Below are 12,218 nucleotides of genomic sequence, written 5' to 3'. Positions count from 1 at the left end.
GAAGATAATAGAATGAGAATATTTTGGTGTGGACATAAATGTTGTATCCACTTGTGGTATAATAGAACCTGTCACTTTAGGTCCATATTGCAAAATGTAGTATGTGTTTTTATTTTTATTTTTTATAATTTCGATAAACTATTTCCATAATTTACTAGCTCAGTATGCTCGAAGTTTTTTTTTTGTTCGAAAAGAAAAAGAAAATTATAACCGAAACCCACGACTACAACCAACGCCTAAGTTATCCAAAAGAAAAGCTGAGGAAATTGGCCTCTCTCTCGTAATGTGTTGGAACACAACCACCTGAGTGAGTTAAGCAAGAGATTTTATGTCTTTTACAATCTAAATGAAGTGCCATAAAATCTAGATCAGTCCATTAATGCTCAAAGTTGGTCGTTTGGCAAAACGTTACTATCTTTATTCCTCCAATTAAAATAATTGCCGATGATTTGCAATACAATAAGCTTGAAATCAGTAAGTTTTTCTTTCTACTTCTACCTAGGAACATAAAAATAAAATAAAAAATAAAAAGATCTCGAGTTTAACATCGTTTTATAAAAATGAATAAAAAATTGGTAAATGTTGATGAAGATTTGTGTACAGTAGTAACCGCTGAGTATGACCCATGACAAGTTGGGTTTTAATCCGAGTGGAGCCACTTACTAATTAAAGAGTCAAACTAAGCGAGTATCTAACCCAAAAGAGAAACGTCAAAGCAATGGCCGACCTGAAGCCGCGTTAACTCCACTTTCTTAGCCGACATACGAAGGGCATCGGGTATTAGATATCCCATGCTTCATCATTTTGCCACGTGGAATATGTCAGAAATGGTCAACGGACAAAATGGGAATTTTCATTTTGTTTCTAAATTGAGAGATCCAAATGCAATAAATCCAAAATAAGAAAAGGATATACAGATCAGGGAGATTGCCGTGCCTCTGGGATAAGGCATTTAAACTGCAATTTCACTGTATACAGAGAGCTTCGTAAAAATTTGATTGACAGTAAGAATGTTTTTTTGACGATATGACAGTAAGAATGTTTTTTTGACGATATGACAGTAAGAATGTTTGAGGATCAAGTTTTTTCATTTTTTAGCATTAGGGAATAATTGGATTATAGGTCTCTTGTTATTTACTTTAGGGTGTGGCTATTGCCACCATATAATTTTATTTGTTCACTCTACTTGCTCATTACACCTTATATTTTAATTTCAATTATTAAATTTACTTATCTAACCCATTTTTCTTTTCAGAAATATCCTTATAAGATATATTCAATTAAAAAAGATTTTTTAAAACTTAAATTTCTCATTTAATTTATACCAATTAAATCTTTCAATTTCAATGTCCGTCTGTTTCAATTCATATCAAAATATTAGTATGTTAATAATTATGAGCAATGAAGAAGAGATTGATTATTTTTTTTTGTATTTAAAATTTTTCACTTTCAGTGTTTACAAAGGATACTGCAAAGATTTTGATGAAGTTCACACTAATAGTTTTATGAATTGAATAATGAATTAATAATGAGAAGGCTGTTTTAGGGAAACGATATTTGAGAGAGAATTGTTGTGTGTTCTCATTGATAATAGGGGCCTCTTTATATAGAGGATTACAATGCATAGAATCTGAATTGTACAAGGAAATGTAATCATACAGTGAATGGATATCTCTAAGATATATTCTCTGAGATTCTCTCTAATTAAAACCCTATATTACCACTAGGTCAAGTAACTTAGAGTTTGGGCCTGACACACAAATAGAGATTTACTTGAACACTCCCTCTTGTGTCTCCCAAATGTGGTGCTCCTCTCGTCGCCTCATTAAAAACTATGCCGAGTAACAAAAACCCAGTGGGACAAAAATAACCTCGGTCAAAGGGGAAAATAGCACAACACACCCTTCACGTTTCGAGACCATACATGTAGACACCTCCCCCTGATGTCTCCATCTCCCCCTGACGACTACGGTCATTGGAGTTTGGATAACTTCCGCAAACAATGCTACCAACATGTTTCTTGAAAGTGGAATTTAGGCAATGACTTAGTGAGCAAGTCTGCCATACTGTCCTCAGATCGAACCTAGTTCACTTTGATCTTGAGGAGAGTTTGTTATTGCTGATTATACTTGGTGTGGTCGCTTTTGATGTAGCCTTGCTTCAAAACAAGTAGTATTATCCTATATGCTCGTAGACTCATTTGTGGTAGACTTCAAACCACAATTGTTCGAACATGCGTAACTATGGATCCAATCCATATACATTCACGAATCACTTCGTGAAGAGCAATAATCTCTGCATTGTTCGAAAATAAAGCAACTAGGGTCTATTTCTGTATACCTCCAAGATATCACGATCTTTACCCATAGTGAATACTTAACCAGTTTGGGAATAACCTTTGTATGGGTCAGAGAGATACCCAACATCAGCAAAACCTTCCAAAACACATGTCGTTTTGGGATGGGGATGTTGGACGCAGTCCAGTGTTGGCGACGATCCTAGTGTGTGATGGGTCCGAATCCATCATCTCTCTATAGGGATAGAACAAGCCCATATCAATCGTACATCTCAAGTACCGAAAGATATCTTTTACACCAATCCAATGGCGTCACATTGGCGCAAAGCTATATCTAGCTAACAAGTTCATTGCAAATGAGATATCCGGTCTTGTGCATTTAGCTAAGTACAATAATGCACCTATTGTACTTAAGTAATGCACTCTTGCCTCTAGCACATCTTCGTCATCATCCTTTGAATGAAGAAAATCCTTTTCAGGATCAAGACTACGGACGATCATGGGGGTGCTTGAAGGTTTGACCTTGTCAAAATGCCTAAGCATCTATCAACACGATGCTCAAGTTCCAAACTGAGACATATCGTGTTCTCCTAAAATCCTTCATCTCAAACTCAGATTTCAAGTGTTCAGCGGTTTCCCTTAACTCTTTAAGGGATTCTAATGAAGATCATGTCCAATATGAACCGCGATAGAATCTGAAACTTGTTATAGAAACGCGTGGGCATATCCCTTTCCAATCAACTAGTCATCTTAGTGAGCATTTCAAACTTATTGCAAACACGCTCCGTGGTCTAGAGCCACTTGACTTGGGTAAATGAAGTTCACCATGAACCTTCATGTATATTCCTATAGATACCTCTCAATAGCATGACTAATTTGCTATCTCACCAAGCATAAGTAACACCTTCTTAGGGGGCCCATAAGCCATGGTGGGGCCCAACCGAGACATGTATCCCATTAGCCCGATGTCCAAGCTACGCCACGGTAGTCGGAAGCGGCCAATACCTCGCCGGGAAGCCACATTCCCGGCCTTGCCAACATGCCTCCACAATATGGCTTTCTAGACTAGAATAGTAGTTTCTTATCCCACATTGGAAAACATGTAAAGGAAGAAGCCTCCCTCCCCTATAAAAGGAGACCCATTCCCACTTACTCGACATCCCATTATATCTCATATAATCCTCTTGGGCCGCAAGGCCCAACACACATAGTTAAGCTTTCAAGTGGACGTAGTCTCCTGCTAAGGCGAGAGACGAACCACTATACTTCTTGTGTCTCCCTCTCTCTCTCTCTCTCTCTCTCTCTCTCTCTCTCTCTCTCTCTCTCTCTCTCTCTCTCTCTCTCTCTCTCTTTATTTATCGTTAATTAGACCCCTCGGTCACATACATTAATATTGGCGCCGTCTGTGGGAAGCCAACACAAAGGCTTCGTCACGTACCGTGAACTTTTGGTCCGCTAGCAAGTCCACGGCGACATATTCCTCCAGCGAGGCTAGTGTGTCTCGCAACGACATCTTCCTCTAGAGAGTCTGGCGGCGACATCTTCCTCTAGCGTGTCCGGCGGCGACATCTTCAGCTAGGGTGTCCGCGGCGACATATTCCTCCAGCGAGGCTAGCGAGTCCGGCGGTGACATATTCCTCCAGTGAGGCTAGCGAGTCCCGCGACGACATCTTCCGCTAGCGAGTCCCCAGCGACATATTCCTTTAGTGAGGCTGGCGTGTCCGGCGGTGACATCTTCCTCTAGCGAGTCCGCAGTGGCATATTCCTCCAGCGAGGCTAGCGTGTCCAAGGTGACATCTTCCGCTAGAGAGTCCAGCATCGACATCTTCCCCTAGCGAGTCCGGCTGCGACATCTTCTGCTAGCGTGTCCGGCGGCGACATCTTCCGCTAGCAAGTCCGACGCCACATATTCCTCCAGCGAGGCTAGCGAGTCCAGCGGCGACATATTCCTCCAGTGAGGCTAGCGAGTCCAGTGGCGACATCTTTCGCTAGCGTGTCCGGTGGCGAAATCTTCCGCTAGTGAGTCTGCGGTGACATATTCCTCCAGTGAGGCTGGCGTGTCCGGCGGCAACATCTTCCACTAGTGAGTCCGCGGCGGCATATTCTTCCAGCTAGGCTAGCGAGTCCCAGGCGACATATTCCTCTAGTGAGGCTGGCGTTTCCTGCGGCGACATCTACCGCTAGCGAGTCCGAGGCGGCATATTCCTCTAGAGAGGCTAGCGTGTCCCGTGACGACATCTTACGCTAGAGAGTCTAACGGCGACAACGTCTGCTAGTGAGGCTAGGAAAAATCCAACATAATTTGGGCACTTACATCAATTCCAACTCCAAGTCGCTCCAAATCGGCATAAGATAAGTAACTATATCTTCCCTTACGCTTTTTCAATTTGGGTTAGTATCATGCCAATGCCATGCTTTTACTACTTCTAAGCATGCCGACAATATATCACACTTGATATGCATTTACATGTCTTCATGATCCTTAAGCATGTTCACAATAATGCAAAAATGTTATTAGCAACTTCACTACAAGTACATGCTATACAAATATGCCATGCTTCTATTTAATTACAACTCAATTAAATAAACATGTGACACTTACTTAAACAAACTATGCCATGCTTATTTGTTGTTCATACAATTAGCAAAAATTACATGTACACTATGTAAATATTTTGTCTAGCCTCTTGGCCACCATATTTTGTCAAACCCCCCCCCCCCCCCCCAACGGGAAAGAGATCTAAACGGGTCTAAAGACTTCACGAGTCTATGGTCCACGACCAACCGCTAAGCAGTAAGGCAACGCCACATAATGATGATGATGCTACTCGGCATTACAATCAAGCTTTTCTCATCCGGGAAAGAGTAAAGGGACCGGTTAACACAACCCACGGCAGCCATTGATCCGGCGGTTAACCCTCGACGCTTGGGTATCAAAGATTAGGTTCGCTACCTAACGCCCACCGCCTCCGCGGCACCCCCGAGCTCCTCGCTCAGGAGCACTAATGCTCACGCCTTCCCGGCACTTCCGAGCTTTCACGCTCACGCCTTCCCCGCACCACCGAGTTTTTACGCTCTTGCCTTCCGGCATTTCCAAGTCTTACACTCACATCCCCTCGACATAATACACATTAATGGAACATTGAATTCTTCTACCATTTATCCTTTGCAACAAATTGAATTCTTTTCGCGTTCCATTAATACGAGCAAAAACCAAACAAACACAAGCATTCGCACATTCATCATTCACGAATTACAAACGCTTGCCTTCAGGGCACTCATGCAACTTACACCGAGCGTAACCTCGTCAACTCAACCACGTTCGTTCTCTTGCGAGCACCACGCGCATCATATGCAATTCGTATACTCATTCTTGGTATGCTCAAACAACCATATGTGTTCTCGAGTCTATATGTCATATACGATCATACTCGACGGCATTCTCATGTATACATCAATATGTATCATGCACCTCGTACATTCATATATGCCAATGCATATCAATGCAACTCACATACATTGCCCAATACAACAAGCATTCTACATATGCGCATTTTTTGTCTTTGCAGGTTAACGAGTCCCTTCTTGCTTACGGAGTTCGGGGACTTGTAGGGGCTAGACGCCTCTCGAGTGTTACTTATGCTTGATGACATCATGTTTATAACTCCCCAACCAAGAAGCTCCTCTTACTTGGGGACTTGTAGATACCTCTCACCAGCATGACTAATTTGCTATCTCACCAAGCATAAGTAACACCTTCTTAGGGGGCCCACAAGCCATGGTGGGGCCCAACCGAAACATGTATCCCATAGCCCGATGTCCAAGCAACGCCAGGGTAGTCGGAAGAGGCCAATACCTAGCCGGGAAGCCACCTTCCCGACCTTGCCAACATGCCTCCACAATATGGCTTTCTAGACTAGAATAGTGGTTTCTTATCCCACATTAGAAAACATGTAAAGGAAGGAGCCTCCCTCCCCTATAAAAGGAGACTCCTTCCCACTTACTCGACATCCCATTATGTCTCATGTAATCATCTTGGGCCGCAAGGCCCAACACACATAGTTAAGCTTTCAAGTGGACGTAGTCTCCCGCTAAGGCGGGAGACGAACCACTATACTTCTTGTGTCTTTCTCTCTCTCTATTTATCGTTAATTAGACCCCTCGGTCACATACATTAACAATTCCGTATCTAGATCCCCATAGAGATAAGTAGTGACCACATTTGTAAGCTGCATGATCAGTTATTCAGAAACTACCAAACTGACAGGGTAGCGGAGTGCAATGACATCCATTACGAGAGAATATGTCTCATCGTAGTCGATTCCAGGGCGTTTTATGAGAAGTCTTGCGCCATAAGGTGAGATTGCCATCTCTTTTTCTCACTACGCCTTCTAACGAATACCTATTAGCCAACAGGTTTTATGTTAGGAGGTGTTGGCATCATTGGCTCAAAAATCCTCCTCTTCGTTAGAGAATCTAACTTAACCTAGATCACATCTTTCCATTTAGGCCAAATTTCTCTACGTTGGCATTCATTTATCAACGGAGCGTGGTTCGATATCATCGGACTCAACAAACTCATGCGCAACGAAATGCGCGACTACATCATCAATTATAATGGAGTTTCTATCCCACATCTCATGTACACTAGTGTAATTTTCATAGAGCTCTATATTCTCAGGAATAGGTTTTGATGTTGAGGTGTCCCCCAACGGTAACCTTAATCCGGAAGATACTCATGAGACAGATTTTGAGTGTCGATGATCAAAGGATTGAAATGTGCCAAAGTATCCTTCGAACCCACGGGCCTCCCACGCTTCCTAACTGGGGCCATGGCCTATAACGCCAGAGTGTCACTCTCTTTGGCGTTGGCGCCATGCCTATCTCCGTGTAGGGTGGCGCTAAGTCCTCTCGTAAGGATGTCCTTCCTTGCAGGCTTGTTTATAGCATATTTGTGTGATCTCGTCACTTTAACGGGAATCGGGATGAGACAGAGTGAGGACAGACTACGACAATTCCTGTCATTCCTGTTGAACATTCATGTTCTTATCTCCTCCTAACGACGAGAAGACTGTCTCATCAAAGTGACATCCGCAAATTTAGCGGTAAAGAGATCACCATGCAAGGACATTAAGTGGCGAACGATTGTTGGAGTCTCAAATCCAACTGAGTTGCTCATTCGACTGTAAGGACCCATTATAGAGCGTTGTGGCGGCGTAATGGGCACATAAAGGGCTCACTCAAATGTGCGTAAGTGCAAAATATTTGTACCCAATCACTAGCTGTAACGCAGATAACCTCTTCCTAAATTCTTAGGGTGCGGCTATTGCCACCCTACTATTTTCTAAGTTTACCCTACAAATATTTGAATTATTGAAATATTATATTACCCAAGTGCAAAATGACTAATAAATACACTAATTTTCTAAAATCCAAATATGTAAAGAAAACTAAATCATAACTAATTAAATAAATACAACGATTACTTAATTTTTCATTGGATAACATTGATCTTCATCTTTACCACCCAAATTTGAATTTATTAATTTTTTTTGTAATCTAAAAAAAAAAATAGAAGTAAATCAGATATTGATTTAATTAGAAAACTTTAATATATTTTAGTTTGTTTATTGATATAAATTACATGAGAGATTTTCGTCTAAAAAGATATTCTTTAATGGATTTTGTTAGAATGCTTCCTCCCCTCTAGCCACCAAGAATATATTGGGATTTAACTCCAACAAGCGTCGGCGGGATTCGAACCCGGGTGTGGGAGTTCCACACCTAAAGGCTCTTACCAACTCGACCACCTGTGGTGGTCGGTTTTTTCTTTTCTTTATTTGTTTACTAATGGAAGAAATATCTTATTTCTCATTGATCTTTTGTGTTCATGTCCACGGGCTAGGTATTGCTTTACTCTTTTTCCTTAGCCTTCTCAAATAGTCATTTGGTGTAGATTGATAGAATGAAAAACTTAGGTGCAGTAATAAATGTTGCATCCACTATCCACCTATGGCATTATAGAACCTATACTTTAGCCCCATACTGCACTGCAAAGTGTATATGGTACAACCATAAAAAAAAAAGAAATCTTTTATTATTTATTTAATTAAACAAATAATGATATATTTTACCGTTAATTCGATAAAATAAATTAGTGATAAAATTGCCAATAATACGAATAAATAAAGAAACAAATATCTCTCTCTTTTGGTTGAAGTCATTTGATGGTTAGGTGGTGTGACTCTTCTGTGCTCCAATCAGGCAAGTAGCTCACTTCTTATACTGTACTGGGAGTGGTCCTTTGGTCTGGTCCCCCTATCTTAGTATAAGTTCTCTTATCTCAATCCCATGCAATTTTCATGTACTCTTAATAAGTTGCTAACCTCTTAAATGTACTTTTGTAATTTGTAGCTATCAGTCCATTACTAGTAACACCATTACCAACCAGGTCCATTCCCACCCAGAAGTTCAAACTATACAGAAGATATGTAGTTGGAGAATGTGACATCGTCATATTTACTGTTAAGTTACCCATCTAATAGTATTGTATTGTCTAGATTAGTTTAACTAGCTAGAGATTAATTGGGGTTTGGCTGCCATTGGGCTCACCTGGTTTGAGTCCTTCATGTCTTTAACCTTGTTTCTCTGTCCTTATTGTACTATATGTTGTTGTCTGGGTTTGGTTTCTGAACCATCCTCCTGTTGCTTTGTTCAAGTTTGTTTCTGTATGTTTGTTGTTCCAACCCAGTTCTTGGGGTGTGTAAATTTTCTTCAATTCAATGATAGTTGTTTGATGTTTGCCAAAAAAAAAAAATTAACTAGCTAGGACTATTTATCAAATGCTTTTTCATTGATGCATAAAGATGATTCCAGGTATTGAGTTTGAGTATGTTTAAACTACAGATTATTCTCCACTTGGTAAATTATCCTGGACAGTTGATTTCTCTATAGTATCCTTGACATTCTCATCAACCTTTTATGTAACATGCTGAGTAATAGTCTCAGGTATATGCCAACTTTCACATATACTGTGTTTCTTCATATTTTATGCTGGACTGGCGTACTGGGTACATAAAAGATACTTATGCAGTATATTTGTTGGTTATAAACAGGGGATGCGATATTTGTGTTTGTCTTTTGGCAAATTTTCAATCACTAATAATCGAATATGAGAAGGTGTGGTGGGAGTAAGTGGTCAACTGGTGATATTAGTCTTTTTCGTTTTTTTTTTCTTTTTTTGTTTATCTTATTTCTCATGGATATTTGTGTTCATGTGGATGGAGTAGGTATTGCTTTACTCTTTTTCCGTAGCCTTTTCCAATGATCATTTGGTGTACATTGATTGTGTGTCAACTAGCTTCTTGTTTTTTTTTTTTTAATCAAATAAACAACTCAAAGAGTCGAACTCACAACCTCTCACTTACGAAGGGGAGACTATGTCATTAGACCAAATGGTACTGAGCTTCATGTTATCTTCTTCTTCTTCTTTTTTCTTTCTTTTTTCATTTTTTTTAAGATAATAGAATGAGAAAATTTTAGTGCGGAAATAAATATTGTATCCACCTACGGTATTATAGAGCCTGTCAATTGCAAAATGTAATAAGCGTTTTTATTTTTTATAATTTCGACAAACTATTTCTACAACTGACCAGCTCGATATGCTCAAAGTTGATCGTTTTGGCAAAACGTTACTGTTTTTGTTCCCACAATTAAAATAATTACCGATGATTTAAAATACAACTAGACTCCAAACACACCCTATGAGTGTGGATAATTACGCGGGAAGTTATTTCACAGAATGTAGAGAAAATTGCTGCATATATTTTGTTGTTGGTTTTTGATTTTTTTTTGTTAAATTTCTTTTGTTTTTCTTTTATTTGTGAATTGAGCATTTTGTCTTTCTTAAATATTTCAATTCAAATGTTTTTTAATCTTTTAGGGATAAATCTGTCAAAATTTTTGATTCTAGCTGACAAAACATTTTCTCTTAATAATAGTACTAGCTTCTTGCTTTTATTTATTTTTGATCAAATAAACAACTCAAAGAGTTGAACTCACAACTTACGAAGGGGAGACTATGTCATTAGACCAAATAATACTTAGCTTCTTGTTATCTTCTTCTTCTTTTTTCATTTTTTTTTTTGAAGATAATAGAATGAGACAATTTTAGTGCGGAAATAAATGTTGTATCCACTTGCGGTATTATAGAGCCGTTAATTGCAAAATGTAATATGTGTTTTTATTTTTTATAATTTCGATAAACTACTTCTACAATTGACCAGCTCGATATGCTCAAAGTTGATTGTTTTGGCAAAACGTTACTGTTTTTGTTCCCACAATTAAAATAATTACTGATGATTTAAAATACAACTAGACTCCAAACATACCCATAGGGTGTAGATAATTACGTGAGAAGTTATTTCACATAATGTAGAGAAAATTGCTGCATATATTTTGTTGTTGATTTTTGATTTTTTTGTTTGTTTTTCTTTTATTTGTGAATTGATCATTTTGTCTTTCTTAAATATTTCAATTCAAATGTTTTTTAATCTTTCAATGTTAAATCCGTCAAAATTTTTGCTTATGGCTGACAAAATCTCTTCTCTTAATAATAATATAGATAAATAAGCCTGAAATTGGTAACTTTTTCTTTCTACTTCTATCTAAAGTCATAAAAAAAAAAAAGATCTCGAGTTTGACTTACAAAAAACAATCATTTTAAGAAAAAATAATAAAAAATTGATAAATGATAAAGAAATTGGTAAATGTACTTGGATGAAGATTTGTGTACAGTAGTAACCGTTAAGGGTGACCCATCAAAAATTGGGTGTTGGATTGAGTGGAGTGGAGCCACTTACTAACTTAAGGAAGTGCGTCAAACTAACTGAGCAACTAACCCAAAAAAGAAACGTCAAAGGAATGGCCGACCTGAAGCCGCGTCAACTCAACTTTCTAGGCGTCTATACGATCGGCATAGGTATTAGATCCCATGATTTATCATTTTGTCACGTGGGATATGTCAGAAAATGGCACAAAGATCAAAATGGGAATTTTTATTTATTTCTAAAATTGACAGATCCAATGCAATAAATCCAATTTCAGATCAGGGAGATCTTGCCTTGCCACTTGCCAGCTTGCCTCTTGGAGAAGGTATTTTAACTGCAATTTCACTCTATACAGGGAGATTCGCAGATATTTAATTTTCAGTAACAATGTGCGAGGATCAAGTTTTTTTCATTTTTGAGCATCAGGAAAGTCTCAATTATATGTTTTGAGACCAGTTTACTATGTTATAGACTTCTTTCTATCAGTCCTTGTGATTGGATTATTATTTATAGAATTTACTTTTTTTTTTTTAATTATATTTTAGTTTTTTAGAAAAGAAACTGTGCTTTATATAGTTTTATATCCTTAAACAAGGAATTATAAAATCGCTGCATTATCTATATAAAGAGCAAACTCTATCTTATAATAGTTAACTTTTGAGTTTTGAACTTCACTATTATATTTTTGATTTATTAAAATGCAAAAAAAAAATGTTTTTATCAAAAGAGGATAAAAAACAGGAAGATTTTCATTGACCACAAAGAGTGGAAAAAGAAACTACATTTTTCTTTTAGTTAGAAAGTCTTTTTTTTTTTTGCTGTAATATATTGTTTATTTACTATTTTAAATTTTTTTAAGAGAAAACAAAAGGTCAATAAACATGCAAAGAAGAATGACAGACATCTAATAATGGAACAGAAACTAATGAAAAAAATGAAAATTAGACGTGTATCTAGTACAATCGTTAAATTCTTATTACGTATTTGATTGAGCCAATAATTATATTTTTTTACTGTCAATACAATGAAGTAAATTAGTGATAAAATTGCTAATAATGTCAATAAATAAAGAGAAGGTGTGGTGGGAGCAAGTC

The sequence above is a fragment of the Rosa chinensis genome, chromosome 5 (genome assembly GCF_002994745.2).
Source record: "Rosa chinensis cultivar Old Blush chromosome 5, RchiOBHm-V2, whole genome shotgun sequence".
NCBI classification, from domain to species: Eukaryota; Viridiplantae; Streptophyta; class Magnoliopsida; order Rosales; family Rosaceae; genus Rosa; species Rosa chinensis.
Note: the sequence above shows the minus strand (reverse complement) of the source record.